The sequence below is a fragment of the Corvus hawaiiensis genome, chromosome 8 (assembly GCF_020740725.1).
Source record: "Corvus hawaiiensis isolate bCorHaw1 chromosome 8, bCorHaw1.pri.cur, whole genome shotgun sequence".
NCBI lineage: Eukaryota > Metazoa > Chordata > Aves > Passeriformes > Corvidae > Corvus > Corvus hawaiiensis.
The window spans coordinates 26,054,208-26,076,103 of record NC_063220.1 but is presented as its reverse complement, the minus strand read 5'-3'; the positions used below and the strand labels follow the sequence as shown (position 1 = coordinate 26,076,103).

Below are 21,896 nucleotides of genomic sequence, written 5' to 3'. Positions count from 1 at the left end.
ACAAATCACCCTCGAATATGTCACCAGCCATGAAAGCTGGATGCCAAACAACTGAGAAACATCTGGTGCATTCCAGAAGCACAGCTTATGTCATCTGTAATTTTTCAGTCTGACATTATAACTAAGCATTAACTTACTCTTAAAGGACTAGCAATACCAAGCTTCACCAGAAGCAGAAAAGCCAGCAGCTTGTCAGAACTATCCTGATATATTCCTTGCATTGAAAAAGTTGCCAGTATGAACAACTAGAAACATCAAACACTTTGCATTACACTGCTTCATCTCTCTTGTTTTGTTTTTCAAGTCCCTGAAGTCAGTCTTTGGACCACTTGAACCACCTTCCTTCCTCTCTTCTTCAGGAAGAGATCATCATGGTTTGAAGGGGAGAGAAGCCAAGAGTTTTTGCAAACCTCTGCTAAGTTTTTGCAGGTTCCTTGCAATGTTCTTTCATTGTGTTCATATTTCACTACTTTTTTCTTTTTCTAATTTTGCTTGTTTTGCTTCACAGCAGGGACATACAGGTTGTTACCACAGACACTTGTCACAAATGTCACATTTAACACACTGTTCTACTGGCAACAACTTCTATTACACTGTTCGAACACTGGTTTAAAGTTGGGTTTTTTCCTTCCCTTCTTGTCCCTTCACACAGTTGATTTAAATCCCTATCACTTCCACCTGTCCATCTAATAGAAGCTCAGGACCTTAAACTAAGGAGGAATTCTGAAGAGTTAAAAGCAAAAGAATTCAAAGACCCTGGATTATGTCCAAAATGTGATTTTAAAAATCCAGCATAAAGAAACATGCATCACAGCACTTCACAGCAGAATCTAATACAATATTTTGGATGTTAACACCCAGTCCTTTGCCAAACACTGGGGGCACTGGGGCAAAGTTTGCCCTGCAGAGACATCTTACTGGAGGAGCAATGCTTTGACTGTGCTGGGAAGAGACCTGCCAGCTCTGTCCAGCCAGCACTCATCCTCCTACTTCAGAAATTGTATGTCCCTTCTTTAGAAGACTTCTACGTGTATCAGGAACTCACAGAGCACATGAAAGATGAACTAAACTACTATCACTCAGCAGTCTTAATTTTCACTCTACCAGAGCACAAGAAAGACATGCAAGTCATCTGCTGCCCCTGGGGCTGTGAGTAGCATCAACAGTGCTGACAAGTGCCATCCTTTTTGACACCACTGCCTGGGGAAACCTTTGAGACAGCAGAAGTGCTAACACAAGTCATCTGAAAGCTGTCACCAAAACACTCTTACAGGACAGACTTTATTTCACAGAAACTTAAGACAGCCTCTGAACTGTGGGTTCACTCTGAACTGTGCTCAAAACCAGCATTTTGTGTTTTCACAGTGTGCTTCAAAACATAAGCTCATTTAGATCACTTCCTCTGCTTTAATTCAGCAGTGTTCCCAACAAGCCTCAATTGCTTCCTGTGCATCACTGCTCAACACCTGCCCCTGCAGCAGCAACACAAGCTCCACCCAGAACTCTCCAAGTATTATTTCTGCTGTTCTACGGAGATGCAAACGTGCAAACACCACACATGAACACAGGGGTAGCAGAAAATCTGCGTGGTTACCTACCTGGCTGCAATTGACTATCACAGGACACACCCACATCATCTACAAACAGAATTAGCTCAGAGCCTTTGTACAGCAGCACCTCAACCATCAGCTTTAAATTTTCATGTCTTCCTGCAATTACACACCTGAAAACCAGAAACTGTTCTGCCATGTCTCTGGCAACTGGCATCAGAAAAACTATTAGGGCCCTTTTCTTTACACAATTTACTGGGACTAGTCAATATAAAACTACTGTAGGTTCATATACAACTTTTTGGAAAACTCAGGTGGTCCTACAGTTTTGGTCTTCTATGAAAGCACTCATCTGTTGTCTTGACAAAAAGCACAATTAACAGTGCAGACATACTAACCTAATTTTGTGGTTGATGCTCATTTGTCAAAGTCAAATACAAGAAGGGGGTGTCTATATAACAGAACCTCATCTGTTCAGCAATTTTACTTGGAAATACAATAATTGCAAGTATTGTATTTCTAAGCTACCTTTAACTCCTACCTGTTCTGCATTGTATTATTTTAACTCTGAATATGTGAGAACCAGCCTGGAGCTACGTTCAGCAAAAGGAGACAACTGTTGCTGGTGACAGCCATTAAAAGTATGCGGGTAAGACCCATCTCCAGAGGATTTGTTAGCCATGAGAGAATTTTACTTCTGCTCTACAACTGGCATATTGGTTTCCTTGAACAGAAATTCCCTACAGTATGCCAGAGAAGAGTGAAATTAATTTCCCTAGTTTTTGGGAGAACAAGTGCCGAAAGTGCCTGCCCACCTAGCCCTCCCCCAGCATCAGCTCAGCCATCGCTATGCTGCTGAGACAGCTACATCAACTCTGCACACTTTTTCTTTAGTTGCCAAGTATGTACTTGTACTCAGACTCCTGCAGGTAAATGTTCTTACCCCTGCATCTACTGAAGTAATGCATTAATGGATATTTTGGGTCATTTCTGGCCAAAGCAGAGGAGCTGATGGGAAGCCTCACTTTTGACAGCAGGATGCATATGGTGACTGTTGGGTGCTGATCCATGCTTTCCGGACAGCTGCCCTAAGTGACATCCCTACCAGAGAGCCCAGTACCACAAGGGAGAAGGATCCTCTGCCAGGAGCTGCTTCACCAGTGAAACACCACCATTTAGTGGTGGAGGGGGGGTACGGGGGAGGAGAAAAGGAAAGAACAAAAGCCAGCCAGACCTGCCCATTACCACCCACTCACTCCACCGGTGAAAGAATTAAAGAGGGGGAAAAGACTGAAGTGAAGCCCGGCCCCTGCTGTCACCCACCAACACAGTTGCCAACAACACTCTCCTCAAATGTGTCTCCTAAGGAGACATGGGCACCCTCCACTGCAGGCTGGGCAGGGAGAGATGGCATCCAGACCAAGACCTTCCCAGGACCACAGTAAGGGCTAAAGGAAGCAATGAGACCCAAGAGCCCTGTGCTGGAAAGCACCTACACTGCAGCCACTAATCAGTAAACAGGCAAATCAATATAGTCACTTTTTATTACAGTTAGAGATGATTGTCAGGAAATGGTTAGATTAAAAAAGTACATACAAGATTTCCTCACAAGATAGTTTCCTCATATCATTTGATTTGGATTCTCTGAACTTCATTCTGAAACACCAACTCTGTTGATGCTCTTTTCAGGGCTCACATTTGCATTCACAGCCTGAAATAACTTGCCAGTTTTATCAATTTGCTTTTAGAGGATTTGGTGTGTGAATGGAAAGAGGCTTTAAAAACAAGTAAGGTAAAGCAGAGATCGTTCCAAGATATTATTCCACCACACCCCATTCAGAAATAATTGTGGAGCAAGTGGCTCCTGCCAGTCTTACCATAACCCAGAGCTGCAGCACGGACAGCCTAGTGCCAGCAGAGAGAGTGCAAGCTTCTCACAAGTATTTTAGTGTGCCATGTTTTCACATGCAGCACCTTCAAGCACTAGGGAAAAAAGCCATTTTCATTTCCCCTTGAGTCTCTGATCTTTAGCGATTACATATAGCTTTCAATGTTACTCTTTTTAAAACAAAGTTTCTCAGCTAGCAGTGACCATCAGAATCCCCAATTTAAACTACACACACCATGAAGTATTAGATAACCAAAAAATATTCAGCTGAATAACTTGCCTGTCTACATTTTTAGGTATACACAAAATACCTGCAGCCTTACAATATTTTTTTTAAAGAGGCTTGGACAAAAGCAGGAGCTACCTGCACCTAAAAAGGGCCTCAGACAGTATTCTCCTTTTGCACCAAAAGGCACTCATGATTGGAGTGCTGCAACTTGCAGAATTTCTCCTGTCTTCAAAAAAATTTCATTTTGAAGAGCTTTATAAAAAAAGAAATTAAAGATATTAAAGTAATTGCACACTTTCCGATTTTTTTAATGAACTATAATATTAATGGATATGCTGGGCTTTTCTGATCATCATTCAGAATGAAACTGTTCTGGCAGACAGTAAGAAGTGCCCTTCCACAAATTCTTCTTACAAGCTGTGGTTCTAACTCAGAAATAAAACTATATTCCCGTTTCCTTCAAAAGGCATTATATTTTTTTTTTTTTACAAATATCTTGTGAGTTTTGTCTCATTTCCCCATTTCCAGCACTAAGCTTAAAAGACCATAATTAGATGCGTAGATAAAGCACAGTTATTTGTGGTTTGGTCTTTTTTTTAAAGTCAATATACTCCTGAAAACATTTTCTTCCCATTGCGCCCTTCGAGAATGACTTTTTTTTTTTTAAAAGAAAGTCTTGTACTTTTGAAACCCCTGCCTATTTTCTATGTCATTTTTTCAGAAGCAAAATTATTATGGCCTTTTCTCATACTTTTATTCTGGAGGGCTGATCCTTTAGAGGTTGGATGAGCTAATAAAGAGCCAAGGACATTATCAGTTCCAGCACTTATCCAAAGCCTGACTTTCATCCCACCTCCGTGATCCTGTTTCCGCATTATTTAAGGACAAAATACTGCAAGTCATGAAGCTTGCTTCATAATGACAGGCTGCTTCAGAGACAAGAAAAATATTGTGCAATTTGTTTTCTGCAGTGAAAAAAAATGACCTCATATTTCTCATACCCTCCCTCCTAGGAGTTTAGGTTTTTTTCTTTTAAAAGTTCAGGTGATTCTGGTGGATTCTTTCTATAAAGAGGTCCACAGAACACTTCTGGCAAGTGTGAAGTAGCAGACTGTGATGTAGGGGTTGAAATTCTTGTGCCAGATATGCTTGTGGGTTTTCTTGGCAACAGACCACAGCTACTTATCATTTAACTATGCCCTCAGATGATGTTTCTCACTGACTTGGGAAGACCCATATCCTGGGGTTGAAACATAAAAGCAAAGAATTTAAATTCAAATGTAATTTGGTGCAACTTCTACCACAACGTAGCAGCTGTACTGACAGGTTTGGGGGTTTCTTTTTTTCCTTTATTCCCTCCTCCCTTAAGCCTGAGAAAGACACTAAAACAAAGTCATGGGAGCAAGAAGGAAAAGAATTATACAAGATCAACTAATCTTAATCACACTGAAGTTTTCACATGTTTTCTCCAGCAACAGACAAGCTAAAGAATGTCTGTTTGGGCTGTACAGCCATGTACTTCAAAAACTCTGTTCTTCCTTCCATGTTCAGCTACTGATGGTTTAGGACAGTGGTGCTGTAGCAATGTTTAGTGTGGGTCTCCTGATATTTCTGACAAGGACTTACTGGCAGAGTCTCCCACAAAAGCCTCAGGGTGTAACTGAGGCTCATAGCTAACACCCCTCCACAAAACGCATCTACCTCCACTGACAGATACTGGGAATATTTCCAAGCCGCTGTCTCTGGTGCTCCTTGGGGACCCACTATCTAGCTAATAAATAAAGGGAAGACAGAAGTTTCCTTCAAACACACTAAAGCAAGATAGGAACTTGCGGCTAATGCATGCTGGAAAAGAAGAAACTGTCTTACGAGGCCTAGCATTACAGTCTCCAAGGGGAAAAAAAAAACGGTAGGGAAAAAAGGTATTTTTACTGTATGACCTTAAGAGATATTGAGTCAGTGTTGAAACAATCTCTCTTTTCTGCAGTTCTTCTAAGTTACCCACGAGAAGAGAATAAAGTTAGTCCTTATCCATCATCTGCAAGTTTAGCAGAAGAGATCAGTGTCTCAATTTCGACCTGACGGAGGGACTTGAAGTGAAAAAAAAAACACAAACAAACTACAAAACCACATAATAAAGTAAACACTGATTACACTTCACTGAAAACATGTACTATCAAGTATAAATTTCTACATACTGAGGTCTAAAAATGCTCTTGCAAATTGCAACCCCCCCGTTTCTGCTTTAGCATTTCTGAATTAATTGCCTGGTGACAATTACACAATTTATTTTTAGGTTCAACACCAAAACGTTCCAACTCTCACAGTTTACGAGAGCACACAATTTACCGAACAAGAACGTGTCAGACAAAAACGAAGAGATGTAACCCACAGTTTAAACAATGCTCAATATTTCGGAGAGAATAATTAAATACCCTCTCATCAGCATTTCCCCTACTTTGGGAGGTTGGTGGAAAGAATGGGGGGTTTCTCGCGGCTCCAGGAAGCCCAAAGGCCCCCGCGCAGCCCGGCACAGCCCGGCCGGGCGCTGACACCGTGCCCGCTCCAGCGCTGCGCTGTCGCGGGGGGGCCGCCTGCTGCATCCCCATGCCTGCGGCTGCAGAAACGCGCTCCCAGCACGCCTACGGCCAGCCAACACAATGGAAACGCAGCCGTGAAGGACCAATTCGTTTTATTGTTGAGACAGCGCTACGGTACAACCGAGTGGCCCGGTGCGCCAGGCCGCCGCGCCAGGGCGGTCGGGGCAGCCCCCTCAGCGGCCCCGGCCGCGCGCACCCACAGCCGCCCGGGGAGCTCCGGGCCGGGACACGGGGCCGGGCCCGCCACGGTGCCGCTGCCCGCGGCCGGGCGGGCTCCGAGGCGCTGCGAGGCACCTTCTGCCGGCAGCGGGGAGGGGGCCGGGGGCCTGCCGAGAGCGGCGGGCAGGTGAGGGGCGCGGGGCCGAGGAGGAGCGGGGCGGCGGGAGGGCGGAGGGGCGCGGTACCGCCGTACTCACCGCGCGGGCCGGCGCGGAGCCGCGGCCGCACTTCCTGCGTGCTCGGAAATGAGCGGGCGGGACCCTCCGCCGCGCCGCTTAAAGGGGACGGGCCGGCCGCCCCCGACCGCCCCCGGGGCGGGACCGGGTCCCCCGCGCAGTCCCGCGGGAGAAGCGGGGCCGCCGCCGCCGAGCGGCAGCAGGGTGGGGCCGCGGGACCTCCTTCCCTCACTCCGCCCTGCGGCGCCTTCGCTCCCCGCTCCTCTGAGGCGGGGGCGCGCCGCGCTCGATGAGCCCCGGGAGAGGCGAGAAGTCCGTGTCTAAGGACCAGAGTCGGGAGCGTACCCATGCACCCTCCGCAGCTGTGCCGGCAGCGCCCGCCGGGCGATCCCCTCAGCGCCACGGCCACACCGAGCGCGCCCGGAGCGCTGCCGGCCCGCGGCCCGTGCGCCGCCCGCTCGCCCCGCTGCCCCCCGGCCAGTGACCCTGCCCTGCGGCACTGCCCGAGCGCAGACAGCGCACGCTGCTCTGCCAGCCCTGCAGCTCCATGGCTCGCAAAGGTCCTGCAGCAGCACAGTGATGCTGATTTCTCAAATGTTAGCAAAACCGTGACATTGTGAGGTAGCCTTTATGGTGGAAAAAACAAGCAGAATTTACCGATAATTATTTTCTACTTATCCAAATATTTATATACAGTTCTGTATTTCCTAAACAAATTTCTTGACCCTGTTTTTTTTTTTTTTTTTTTAATTATTAGTTTTCTGCAGGGCTTGACCTGAAAGGAAGCCAGGCTTAGGAACTCGTGCAGCTTTCCGCCCACGTGCATGAATGGTGGCCTGTAACATTTTAAAAGGGTAAAGCTCAGGAAACAGGTAAGGTAGCAATGTTCTTCCACAACTATGTATCAAGTGGTTTTTGTCCCGCTTTTCAAAAACAGAGTCAGAGAAAGACAGTAAAGGCTTATCCTGTAAAGACCTGCACCCCCTAACTTGACATCAGTCTGTTGGATTGCCTGTGACTGCTCACCTGCCTGAAAGGCAGGCACTGAGGGCGTTCCAGAATGGAGCCCCCCGTGGTCTGAGCAGCAGAGGCTGCACCCTCTGTCACATTATTGCTCTGTCGAGGTCTGCACCCCCTTTAGCACAGAGCAGCCCTTTGTCTTCAGGCAGGCAGAAACCCATTTGTTCATAAATAGCTACACCACACAGGGTGGGAGAAGTCTGGATGTCCAAGGACCCGTTCTGTTCAGTGTAAATTTCAAGCCCTCAGACAGCAAAGATCTTTCCAGGGAATACCTTAAATGAACAGGGAAAGGACATTTGGCTGATGTGACTAGCCATCACTCCAGGCACTTTCCTATCCACTGAAACTTGTCACAGTGTTAGATCATCATTTTAGGTATTCATCAAAAATATGCTTGAAAAGTATATTCATAGAAGAGAGTTATCAGAAGGTTTTGAATATTCATATATGCACTCCTCAAACTAGGTAAATGTGGCTTCATTACTCCTTTAGAATAGTATGCAAATATACTATTTTAAACCTGACCTCATGCAAAGTTTCAGTATTGCATGTTAGAGATGGCTGTTTACTCTCCCTCAGCACCAATGCTTGTCTTTGTTGTGGATAATGTGTGGGAGTTTAGTAGACACCCATGACACACTGGAGAGTGCCGTGTTCTGTAGACATAATATTATTTGGGACTACAACAAGATAATGGAATGGAAATAACTGAAATTACTGATTTGGTTAACTAATGCTAGAATGTAGATCCGAAACAAACTGACTACCCTGCAGCACCCACTGGTTGGCCTACAGAGAGCAACCAGACTCTGAATATTGTCCTTCAGGCTTCCCAGGTACCACCTTTCTGCACACAAGCTTGTTGCTGCTGTGTGGGGAGAGCTCCACAGGGCCTTCCAGGAGATTATACACAGAATACTTTTTCTTCTTCTCTAAGTGCCAGTTTCCTCTGTTTACCACAATTTCTTCACTAGCAGAAGGTTTGGGTTTTTTCCAGATTGAGAGAAGGAAAAAATAGATTTCTTAACCTCTAGTAGGAACAACATGGGTATTCACAGTCATCTCTGTATAAAAGATCTACCATGTCAGGAGAAATGATGGGTTTGCCGTGATGTTGTGTATAGTTTCCTGACTCTTCTATCAGAATGAGCTGTTCTAAGATTAGACATTCCTTCACAACTCAGACCTCTATTTATGCTGACAGATGTTATAGTTCCTATTTGGTGTTAATCTTACAGGCCTACAGAGGAATTCCCACGTTGTTTGTGAATAAAGCAGGCAATAAAACATTTAGGAAATGTCTGTGTTTTAAGATACAATTCATTTCAGCCTGGGGATGTTTCTTAGACAGGTAGTTGCAGACCTCCTAGCATCTGAGAGCAATAGATGTATGTGTGTACATATATGTGACACAGCTTTGAATTTCCCTAAAATATTATGATAGGATGGTTATTTAGGAGACCAACTTTAAAAATGTTTTGCTAAACTTTGCTAAACACTGTTCTTAAATTGGTACAGTTAGGGGAAAGGAAGTGGCTGGCTGGCAATAGCTTATTCAAAAAAGAAGAGTTTTCCAGAACAGCATTAGCTCCAGCCTCTAGTGGTTTTGGTTTTCTTTTCCTTTTTCATGCCTTTTTTTCTTTTAAGCATATGTGTGGGCTGGAGGGGAAGAAACAAAAGAAAAAGAGAGAGAAGAGCTGATCTGAGAACGATACCAAAGTGAAGGAGTAATGTAAATGAGGCCAAAGGAGCAAAGAAGAAAAGCAATCCTTCAACAAAGGATATTTTTGTTCTATTAACCTCTTGAGCCAAAATTTTCTTATTTGAGAATAAGAAAAATTGTCTGTTATTTTGTTTTAAAATTCTGAGCTTTAATTGTCAAACAATAGTCATTAATTTGCCTTGACACAAGGCTTTTTGTCAAATACCACTGCTCAGCTTTACTGATGGCACAATTCCCACATGATCCCATGTGAAGCCGCTTTCTTTTTCCTTAGATGTTGCAAATTATTTATAACAGATACTGAACAATACAACCAAAATCATGAAGAATTTTTAATAGCCTGAAATCAACCCTCCTACAGTATTTTAATAATTGTGATTTATATCCTTTAAAATCCTCAATTTGAGCTTCTAAGTGACACTCTCTGGCCCTTTGTCACTGGTCCTGTCCAAATGCATCCTGTTGCTCTGGGCAGTGAAACAGGCTCTTAGGAGAGGCCGTGTGCTACAGCACAGTTAACTCACGTCTGGCTTGGGCAATGCCAAGCTTGACCTCAGGCTCTGCTGGCAGTGCTGCAGCGTCAGCAGCAGCTGGGTCACTGACAGCCAGTCCAGGGCTTGTTCTGCACCTCTGAAAGGACACAGGACACTGTCTTATTGTCCTCGTGGGGCATCTACTGTGGGTGTAAAGATGCTTGGAATGTCAGGATGTTTTACCTCACTGCTTTCAGAGACTGGAATAATCTCTTGACTTACCATAGGTTTAGGAGAGACAGTGCATCTGTAAAATTAGATTGTACTGACATACCACACAAAAATCTTCCTGTACTTATTGTTACTGTGCCCTTTATTTTGCACTGAGCAGCATTTTCTTTTTGTCAATGCCTAGGCTTTTGGCCTCTAAGTTTTTGAGTGCTGAAAGACTACATTTTTTCATGTAGTCTTTTGGGATCAAATAAATAGTAATTCTTTGGTATTATAATGTACTAAATTTTGGACTCAGAAGCATATAATTTATGTAATGTTTGGGAAATTAACTGCTATGGATTGCTCTTTTCCTGTTGTTTTGGGATCACAGTTGCTAAATTACTTCCTTTCAAAAATTCTCACTAGAAAACAGTATCAACCGACTTTCAATTTACATAGAGTCCTTTCATACATTAAAGCAGACTCAATAATTATGGTACTAATTCATGAAAGTAGACGACATTCCTTATCATAAAAAACATAATCTATACAATCACAGCTGTAAGTGAATGTAAATAAGATTTAGTTTTATCTACTATCTGAAAAAGCTTTCTTCTGATAACAGAAGTGCTTGCTGTAGTCCACTTGCCTTTTTCTTTGAATAGTGATAGTTTAGCATCTGGAAAAGTGTTTGGAAACGTGTATCAGATTTTTTTGGATACAATCTCTTCAAATAACTTTTTCTTTTTGAAACCAACATATAGTTGCTGTTAGCAACAAATGTTTGCCAAGCTCTGTGACAGTAGTAAATGGATTGTGGAAACATTCCTGTACCACGAGTACGGTGTCACTCTGGCCGGTGTCACGGGGGAACAGGAACACAGGAGGGGACAAGCAAGGAGCTGTGTAAAGTGCCTGGGCTCTGCTGCTGCTCCAGCTGAGAGCAGCAGGTAATATTCTGCAGTGGTGGCTGAGCGTTTTTCCTGGCCACATGGCCTTATTTTTCCTGCCAGGAACAATGGGTTGTATGCCCAGGGTTCCACTGCTCACTCGCAGCTGCAGCAGGGTTATCACATCAGAGTAAGCAGTAACAACACATGGAAAGTAATCCATGTAGGCAGTGCTGGAATTCTGTATTGGTTCATTTCTGACTATTCCAAAGCATCTTTACTATATAGCTTCTGTCTAATGGCACCAAGAAGTGCTGTAGGCATTTCTCTAAAATGAGAGGAAAATTTTGTCACAAATACATTGATGGCAAAGCAGCTCTGAAACAAAGTCCAAGCAACCATATTCTGTGCCTAGAATGGAAAACAAATAGGAGGGTTTTGACTGGAAGACTCAGTGTTATGCAAAACACACTAAGAAATACACATTCCTTTTTTTGTCCTCCAGTGCTGAAGAACAGTAACCTATGAAAACCATCAAGTAATATATTTAAAATCAATTTTATTAAATTACTTTTTAAACTGTAGACTTGAGTACCTAGGATGCAGGAAAAGAAAAAAGAAGGTTCTGTATATGAGACTTAAGCCTGACAATCTTTCATGAACACTGCTTGTCTGATGAGATAACAATATAAATTATCAAGGTCTTTTGGTTGGTTATCTGGTTGGGTTTTTTTCTGTGCTTGAAAGTCTCATGCACCAAAGCTCAAGTTATTCAAAAAAATATCTACAGTAAATGCAGTCTCTATAGAGGGAAGTACTTGGGCCTCCTTAATCTGAGGTTCTTCGTGTTTTATACAAAATATTCAGTATATCAATAATTAACATGCATTACTGCATAATCAGGTGTACCCACTGAGCCAGTCCGCCAATAAAACCACCACCACCTTCCACACAAAATCAAAACAAAGCTGTAGAAAGGCACAGTACAGGGATGATCATCCATGCTGAGAGCTTAGCAAACAGTTAGTACAATGCCAGCGTTCATTTCTTCGTTCAATAGACAGGACCAGGGACTAAGGAACTGCTCTTGCTCATTGTCTGTACTGTGCTGGGCCATTTTTTGCAATATTTATCTACTCCAGTTTAGGGCTTGGGGTGTTTTGCTAGTGTTAGCTAAGGCTTGTCTGTCACTGCCCAAAAAAGATCTCCCTCCCTCTGAATGAAAACTCCAGCCAGTTCATAAAACCAGTTATTTGTTTCTAGTTTCTGGTACCATTCATTGTTGCATATACATCATTAAAATGTTTTTAAGTGCAAAATTTTTCATATATTTAAATTCCTCCCATAAAATGGCATGGAAATAATAATAAAATCACCTAACTACTTTGGTTTTATTAGCAGTACTTTACCAATGACTGAAAAACTCTCACAGGATTGAAACAGTGTAAGACATGGCAAAAGGAAGGTGGGACCTAGACTATTCCCTTGTCAAGACAGAACCCTCCTGGGTACCATAGAATATCAACAGACAAGCAGAGAAAAATACCATACCTCAGTTAAGCAGTTGAAAATACTTTGTTTAGATTTTCATGGAAATTGTCATGTGTTCCTGTGGTGCATAAAAGCAGTGGCTGATTTTGGAAAAGTGTTAAAGTATGCTATTGAGACTTCACTATTATCATTGTAAGACCAATGGGTAAAGATGAACTGATTTGCAAAGTCAGGATCAAATGTCACTGCATTCCTAGCAGTCTCACAAGCTTCCCTTTAATTGCTGACTTGTAACAATTGTTTTATCTTTGTTAGGAGAAAGTTTTGCTAATGAGCATCTTACAATAACTCACATCTGTTGGTAAAATGAAACTCCGAATCAAATTAATTCAAAGCAAGATTTTACATTAGAAATGCAATCACAGGAGAGCTGAACAGCAAGATACTTTGAAAATCACTTGAATTTGTACCCACTCCTTCTCAAGAGCAAGGAAAATGTGTTCCTGCTTCTCCTTTCCCGTCCCTATTTTTAGAACTAGAATGAGAAAGACCTGATCTGGCAGCCTGTACCCCATTTAAATGATGAAATATCAGGTTCAGATGTATTTGCTAGATGGAATTGAATAGTTATAAATGACATTTCCATTCCAATTTCATTCCCTTTTTAATTTAAATTTAAAGAATGTCAGTTACCAGTTCTGGCACTGTGCTAGACAAGCAAGGATTTGTACTATTTTAAAAAACAAATCATATCTATGACAGGATAAGCACAGAAAGTTTTTTAAACTGACTTTTTCTGCAACTCAAGCATCTTAGAAGCTGTGTGCAAGCTGTGATTAAGTTCCTAATGTACACTCACAACATGAAGATGTTCATTACAAGTGCAGACAAATGCAAATAGTAAAATTTGGCCACATGTAGGAGGTGAAAGAAAAAATAGCTTAGCTTGTGAATGCTTAAATGCTGCTGATAATTTTGTGTATGTTTTCTGCTCCCCCTGAGCTATGCTTAAATCTTTTATGACAAGGTCTTTACAGTAGATTTGATGCTTTTTATAGCAATAAAGGCAGTATGTACTATTCATATCACTGCATTTCAAGGTTTAATACCCTTGAATTGTGTTCTGCTATCTATTGCCTAGTAAATATAATTATCATTTGAAATGGTAACAATTAGAAGCAATCTCTAGTTCTATTATTTCCCCCAAAATAATGCATTTCAAAGCATGCATTTCACGTTTTCTAACATTGAGTAAACCTTAATGGAAACTCAGTAAGCAAACAGAATTGATTTCATAAACATCATTTCTGTTCGATTACAAAGTTGTCTCTGATGGTAACTTGTTGTAGCCTAATTTGATTGCTTACATTATCTTTGTGCATGCAAAAATGGGGAAAAATATTTTGCAGTATAACTTAAAATATTCTTGGTAGTATTTTTTACAAAAACTCACATAATCTGTTTTTCCTTAGTATTTAAAAAATTGTCACAATTCATTTTAACAAATGATCCTGGAAGAACAACACTGTGTGAGACCTCCAACAGCAATGTTTTAAAATAAAAATCCATATAGTCAGCATAAAGTTTATGCTTTTCTGTTTGCTGTCTGGACCAGGCCACTGTTCAGAAAGCCTCTGCACAGGAAAAACAGTGAAGTAAGCATTTAAATGATTTCCTGACTCGATGCTAAAATCTCCCTCAATTATTTATACCCTGTACCAGAAATAATAATTCTTGTCTTCTGCTGTCAAATCAATCACTGACACTCTTGACCACACAGAAACTATCCTGGAGAACAGTTAACTCTGCTTGTTTCTCGCTGGCTGGTTCTTGAAGCTCTGTACACGTTTACAAATATATACTATGGATCTGGTACTGATCTCCTGGATCTTTTCCCACATTTCACTCTTTACAATGCTTTTCCAAGCTTTTTAATCATCTGAAGATGAACCCTTTACCAGATTTCTCAAGGCATGAGATCAGCCCTCCCTCTCAGCCTCCTCATCTCTCCCATCAGCCACCCCTTACTTGGGATTCCACTCTTTTTTGACATGTGCTTTCCCAACAGATGAGAATTTATTCTGAGTCTCTTCTTTTTTGTGAAATATTCTTGATTAAAGGGATACTATTCTTGTTATTGGCAACAGTTTGGCAAACAAGTAGGATGAGTGTATCCTATTGGTTTATTGATTTGCACTGTGCTATAGCTTACACCACATTACAGTCTCTGGAAGAGTTAAGTGGAGCTGTTGGGGTTTTTCTCCCCCAAAATAACTTTAAAATATACCTAAATATAGGAAAGCAAGATTCTTTGCAAACCAAATGCTTAAAATACATATTCATTTGATTTAGTTTTATTAAAAAATTAAAAATACTTCCATCCTTAAGCACAGTAAATTCAGACAGGAAATTGCATTGGCAGGAAGCTATGAAAATGGCACGTTGCAAATGAAAATCAGTGTTCTCATCAAACTCTTTTGATCATGATCATGTCAAGAAGGAAAGCCCTGAACAGCTGAAAAATTATATAAGGGCTTTAACAATTATTTATGTGACCTGCTGAGTGCAGAAAAATCAGACTAGGAACTGCAATGATCGATTGATATCAAGATCGAGGCCGAGTTCTACAGGATTTCAAATCTATGGTAAGTACAACTGCAATGCTCTTGAATTGTTCTCACTATTTAGATTACTCTGTAATCCATATGAAACAGCTTTCAGATGAGATAAAGTTGCATTTTTATGAATTGTACCTTTTTAACCCAAATAAAGAGCTAATTATTTCTGATGAGCTTAAGGGAAGGTGTACTTGTCTATCCTCAGGCAGGCGAAATGTTTTTACTTAACTTCAGAACATTATCAGCAAAATGAACTTTGATAACAGCTCAAAGAAAGGTTTTAGCAAGAAATTTTTTAAGATACATGTAACCCTTTAAAACACCAGGTAAAACTAAAAAACAGGCCATAAGAAGAGAGGAACTATTACTTTTCTCAGAATGCATTAGGAGTATTTATCTCCTGGAAGACAGGTTGCTGTCCCAAAGTTTAGAAATGAGAAACAAATACAAAACACAGCTTACATGAACAACTCAGCTTTACTGAAGAACTTGATAAATACAAAAAAATATTGCATTCACTGTCTCTTCTAGGTATAAATTAGAAATTTATTTGTGCTTACCTGTCCTCTAGTGTCTAGTACCTAATTCTAAAGACTGCTTCCCAACAGGCAAGTTCCAATGTTGTACCAGGTGGGGATGGGCACACCAAGGCTATTGCTACTTTGTCCACATTTTGATAACAGTCTTTGTACTTTTGCTAGTTGACTCTTGGGATATTGGGTTTTAAACCAGCAAATGTTTATGAGTAATGTATTTATGAGTGATCCCGCTAACTTCAGAGGGACTACTTAAATTTTATGTAGTTAGATACAGAGGACCTGAACAGCTTAGGTTTTCTTATTAGGATTCTAAATACTTGTGCACATCTTTAGGAAATTATTTGGTTCTTTTTCAGGAAGTTTGCTCGGGCTGAAATAGTCAAACCATTCATCGCCCTATGGACCATCTGCACTCTGGTCATGGGGAACATTGCTGGGTGCCACTTAAGGGCTGGTGCTCTTGAGTATTATCTCCAGTATTTTTTATAAATTTACCACTGTAACTACATGCTTTTAGGTAAGCTGAGTTTTGATACAAAGTATTTCGAAATTATAAGCAATTTTTTTGAACTTTCAAAAGTTAGACTAGAAATACTCTTTTTAGATGTATTTTGAAGCTTGTGTTATACATATAAGCTTGCTTTTACTGTATGTTTTTGAGAATTGTTGAGATCTGGTTGAGTGTAGCATAGAGATTCATGCATATTTTGCATGATAAGCCCCCCATGATTTAAATATTATGTACCTCATATCCATGGGACAATATTTTTAAGAATTTCTACTATATAAAACAGGCTAATGTCTGCAAATTAAAATTTGCAAGCTTGAAGCAGATTTTCTGAGTATCCCACCTCTGGAAGTTTGTGGAAACCAATATTGCAATAATTTCCTTGTGCTGCTCTAAGGACTGTACTGACATGTAAGATTCATGCTGTCCCCCATCTGCCACAACTCAAAGCACAGATCAGGTAAAGCATGTTATTTCTGCAGATATTTAGAAAAGGGTGGCAGAAATTTTTAGACAGTTATTCCCTCCAACCTGTATATTTAGGTGAGTCATTTGTTCCCTTCAAATTCACTTTCCTCAGGGCAGCCAAGTGCATAAGTATTTCTGGCACCGATGGAAATAATCATCTGCTGTATCACTTTTTTCCCATGTGGGAAGTACATTTACTCCCCAAAGAGGAACTGAAACAAAATTGTCACCATTTTGAAGAGTGGCAACACAGAACAAACAGGAAACACTTCAAGGGAAATATTTACAAAAATAGCATACACAGAAGACATAAGAAGCTTTCATATTGTGAATGAATACTTAAAAGCAATAATCTATTTCTTGCCAACATTCATGAGCAGGAAGGGAGTCAAAATTAATTGCATTAGGAAACACTTAAAATTTTTTCATTTAACTGCACTTAATGCAGGTAATTGTGTACGGAAACTGTAATTATGAGCCACGTATGTATTTTACATGCTGGATCTATGTCCAGTAGGATAGGTGGCAATAGCTATTAGTGAAATTTTTCACACAAATTAATGGTTGAAACAACACGGACTTATGCTGAAAGTCTGAAGTGCACACTACTCCCTGCATCCACTGGTTATTTCAGTATTGCTTACTGGCCTACTCACCTACTGTACAGCAATGCTGTCACAGGGCTTGTCGAGTTAGAAACTGGGTGTTTTATGTCTCTCAGCTGCATACCGTTGATGAAGATACTGGATAAAACTACATTCTTCATTTAAGGAAGAAAAGATCCCAACAAAACCAAAAATCTTGATGCCTTGGTTGCTCATGGCAAGTGGGCAATTCCTATTTACAGACATGAATTACAGGAAAACGACTGGACAATGCAAAAAGTTATCACAAGTGTCATTTTTCTCTCCTTTTTTGTAGATCTCTCAATGGAAAAAACAGCCCATATAAAGGGTTTAATTTTCAGTGGCCTTTGTTTTACAAGTATGCACTCTGACGGTCGTGTCATGCCAGTGAAGATCACCATGGTATCACAGCAGAGCCCCTCCTGCATACAGAGATGTGTGTTTGCTGTGCATAAGCATTACTCAACATGGCAAGTGTCTGTGCAAAGGAAAAGCTGCTGTGCTTACTGCTTGTCTAAAACCAGGACAGGATCAAGTATGCAATCCAACAAGGAAGGTCTTTAAATTCCAACACATCACTTCATATCCCACTTTTTGCAAAATGAAAATCTGTGTTCAGGTTTTGGCAGTCTGACTCAAGACCATATTTCTGAAATCACAGACTTTAATGGAAACACAAAGTTGATACACAAAACAACATCTGAAAACAGATCTGAAACATCTAAATTGGACTGTAAGTGACAGGAGCAAGCTTTGGTAGAATTGGATTATTTAGAATAACCATCACAACGCTAACAACGAGTCACTCGGGATTTACATCCCAACATTTGTAGCAAACAAAAGGTTACCCTTAACCATGGTAGATTACAAATAAAGACAAAAGTAGTGCTGATCATTTACTCTTCCACATAGAACATGACTCACAGTCTGATTGTTCTCCCAAATACCAAGTCACTGTTGTAAGGACAACATTTTTATGCCTTAACAAATTCCAATGACATTTTCCTTGTGTAGTTTCAACAGCAGAGTTTTAGACCAATTTTGCTGTGCAAGTGTTATTTATTTGTGACTTTCACGGTAATAGGTTTATTTGGAATTATGTTATGGCAGTGTCCTGTGCATGGCAGTCTCTCCAATTTGGAGCTGAGAGGAGGTCTCCAACCCACTTAACAAGACTGCAAACAAAATCTCTGTACTTGAATATCTGCAAAAGGTGTGCTGAGGCAGAGGACCTCCTGTGGCAGAGCTGCAGGAGGTGGTGAGAAGGCTACATAACTTCAGGAAGGCTGGGAAGGAGTTGGATGGCTGGTTCCAAGGGCAGCCTGCAGTATGCCACACCCAAAGAGGCAAAAACTCCCCCACTATGCACACACAGAAGGGAGGAGGGGGGTCAGTAAGGCAGAACAGTGGACACTTGAAATGACAAGGACCTGCTGGAGGAAGAGACTTCCCTGAAGCCTGAGGTGCCCCTGCAGAACCACTTCTGCACTCTGCAAGCTGGAGAGGGAGGGCCCATCACATCAGGAGAGAGGCTGGAGCTGAGTAAGGCAGCCCCATCTGCTCCCTGTGTAACAACCAGCACAACTAAGCAAAGGTGACAGGTGAGAGTAGCAGGGGACTCTCCTCTGAGAGGCACGGAGAGAGCCACTTGTCAGCCTGATTACCAGAGAGCTGTACCAGGGATGTCACCCAAAGCATCATACCAAGCTTCATACTGTCTCCTGACCATTGTCGGCTGCTGCTGTTTCATGTGTGCACCAGGGATACAGCCAGGAGTGGTCTGAGGAGGACCAAGGAGATTACAGATCCCTGGGAGTGGTGGTGAGGGACTCAGGTGCCGGCAGCTTTTTCATCAGTCCTCCCTGTCAAAGGGAAGGGCTTTGAAAGGGCCAGGTGAATCTGGCAAATCAGCAAATGGTTAGGGGTCTAGTGCCACAACCAAGGGTCTGGCTACTCCTGGGGACTCACACTGAAAACATGGGCTGACAGAGTCTGATGGAGGCCCATCTGCCTGAGAACGGGCAGAGTATCTCTGGTCACAGGCTTGCCCAGCTGGTGAAGAAGGCATTAAATTGAAGTTGCTGGGAGAGGGAATCCTCAATCCATTCCACTCCTACTAGTTTGATGCCAGCACCAGCAAGAGATTTCAAGAGCCTGGAGAGGGATTGCAAATCAGCAAGAGAGAATCTGAAGTGCTGCACAAAGGAATTCCAGCCATTCCTGCCAGTAAGTCTGCTCCATCAGGGGCCCAACTTACATGCCTTTATGCAAATGCACGTAGCACGGGGGATAAAGAAGAGCAGTGCAAGGCTGTGATCTTACCAGCATCAGGTATGTTGCAGGATGCTCCTGTGACTGGAGCGTTGGAGTGGGAGGATACAGGCTCTTTAGGAAGGACAGGCAGGGAACAGGAGAAAGGGGTGTTGCCCTCCATGTCCACGACCACCTGGAGTGTTTGGAGCTGTGCTTGGGGATGGATGAGAAGCTTATGGGTCACGATTAAAGGGAGGGCAAGGACAGGTGACATTATAGTGGGGGTCTAAGGCCACCCAACCAGGAAGACCAAGCAGATGAGACCCTCTACAGACAGATAGGAGCTGCCTCACATTCACAAGCCCTGGTCCTCATGGGGGACTTCAACTTCCTCAATACCCATTGAGGGGACAACACAGCAGGGCAGGAGGTTCTTGGAATGCGTGGGTAACTTGCTTCTCCAAGTGACAGAGGAGTAAATGAGGAGAGTTGCTATGCTGGACCATTTTCTTTCCAACAAGGAGAGGCTGGTGGGGAATGTGAATCTCAAGGGCAGCCTTGGCTGCAGTGACCAGGAAATGGTGGATTCAGGATCCTCAGGCCAGCGAGGAGGCACACAGGAAGCTCACTAACCTGGACATCAGGAGGGCACACCTTAGCCTCTTCAGGGATCTTCGGGATAGAGTACCATGGGATAAAGCCCTGGAGGGAAGAGTGACCCAAGAAAGCTGGTTAATATTCAAGGATCACCTCTTGCAAGGTCAGGAGTGACGCAACAAAGAGGAAAGTCTGGTAAAAACATCAGGAGACCTGCATGGATGAACAAGGAGCTCCTGGACAAACTCAAACAGAAAAAGGAAGCCTATGCTTCCGCCACAGAAAAAGGGTGAAAGCAAGGACAGATAGCCTGAGAGGAATACAGAGATATTGTCCAAGCAGCCAGGGATTAGGTTAGGAAAGCTAAAGCCCTGATAAGAATTCCATCTGGACAGCGACATCAAGGGCAACAAAGCAAGCTTCTACAGGTACATTGGTGAAAATGTGAGCCCTCTCCAGAGAGGAATGGGAGACTTGGTTACCTGGGACATGGAGAAGGCTGAGGTACTCAATGACATTTTTGCCTTGGTCTTCACCAGCAAGTTCTTCAGCCACTGAGGCCCGAGTTTGCACGAGCCCCTTTGCTGAGGTGGCAAAGGCAGAGATTGTGAGAATAAAGAACCACCCACCACAGGGGAAGATCAGGTGTGGAACCACCTAAGGAACCTGAGGGTGAACAAGTCCATGGAACCTGATGACAAAATGTGGAAAAGAAGGTGACTGGTGACAGCCAACATGGCATCACTAAGGGCAAACCCTACAAATATCCTTCTATGACAGGGTTACAGCATTGGTGGATAAGAGAAGAGTGATTGATGCCATCTACCTGGACTTGTACAGAGCAATCGACACTGTCTTACGTGACATCCTTGTCTTGAAACTGGAGAGGCATGGATTTGATGGATGGGCCATGTGGTGGATGAGGAATTGGCTGGATGGTCACACTCACAGTTGCTGTCAACAGTTCAGTGTCCAAGTGGAGACCAGTGGCGAGTGCTGTTCCTCAGAGGTCGGTATTGGGACTGGCACTGTTTGACATCTTTGTTGGCGACATCAACAGCAGGATTGAGGGCACCCTCAGCAAGTTTTTCAATGGCACCGAGCCGTGTGGTGCAGCTGACACACCAGAGAGAGGGGATGCCATCCACAGGGACTTTGACAGGCTTGAGAGGTGGGCCCCTGCAAACCTCGTGAAGTCCAACAAGGCTAAGATAAGGTCCTGCACCTGGGTCAGGGCAATCTCAAGCACAAACACAGGCTGGGTGGAGAATGGACTGAGAGCAGCCCTGGGGAAAAGGACTTGGGGGTGTTGATTGATGAGATGCTCAACATGATCAGGCAGTATGTTTTTACAGCCCAACAAGCCAACTGTATCCCAGGCTACCTCAAAACCAGCGTGGGCAGCAGGTCAAGGAGGGAGATGGGATGTTTCTCCCATCTACTCTATTTTTGTGAGACCCCACCCAATGTGCTGCATCAGCTCTGGGGTCCCCAGCATAAGGAGTTCATGGACCTGTTGGACTGAGTCCAGATGAGCGTCACAAAGACCACCAGAGGGCAGAGCATCTCTCCTATGAAGACAGGCTGAGAGAGTTTGGGCTGTTCAGCCTGGAGAAGGGAAGGCTCTGGGGAGACCTCAGAGCAGCCTTTCAGTACCTAAAGGGAGCCTACAGGAAAGCTGGACAGGAAGCTTTTTACAAGGACATGTAGTGTTAGGATAAGGGGAATGGCTTTAAACTGAAATAAGGCAGGTTTAGGTTAGATATTAAGAAGAAATTTTTTACTGTGAGGATGGTGAGGTACTGGAACAGG

General features: G+C 42.7%; 1 protein-coding gene and 1 long non-coding RNA gene across 2 annotated transcripts in view; one reads left to right on the top strand and one right to left on the bottom strand.

Annotated features, from left to right (window-relative positions):
• CSGALNACT2 (chondroitin sulfate N-acetylgalactosaminyltransferase 2) overlaps nt 1-6,787 on the bottom strand; it is a 32,957-nt gene extending 26,170 nt beyond the window's left edge. The window contains exon 1 of the mRNA XM_048310552.1: nt 6,684-6,787. The gene's annotated coding sequence lies outside the window, so the exon portion shown is untranslated. The remainder of the gene's footprint in view (nt 1-6,683) is intronic.
• LOC125329123 lies at nt 6,228-21,719 on the top strand. The gene is made up of 4 exons (XR_007205053.1): nt 6,228-6,613; nt 7,420-7,534; nt 15,989-16,149; nt 17,530-21,719. It is a non-coding gene; the product is annotated as an uncharacterized LOC125329123 (long non-coding RNA).
• The last annotated feature ends 177 nt before the right edge of the window (nt 21,720-21,896 follow it).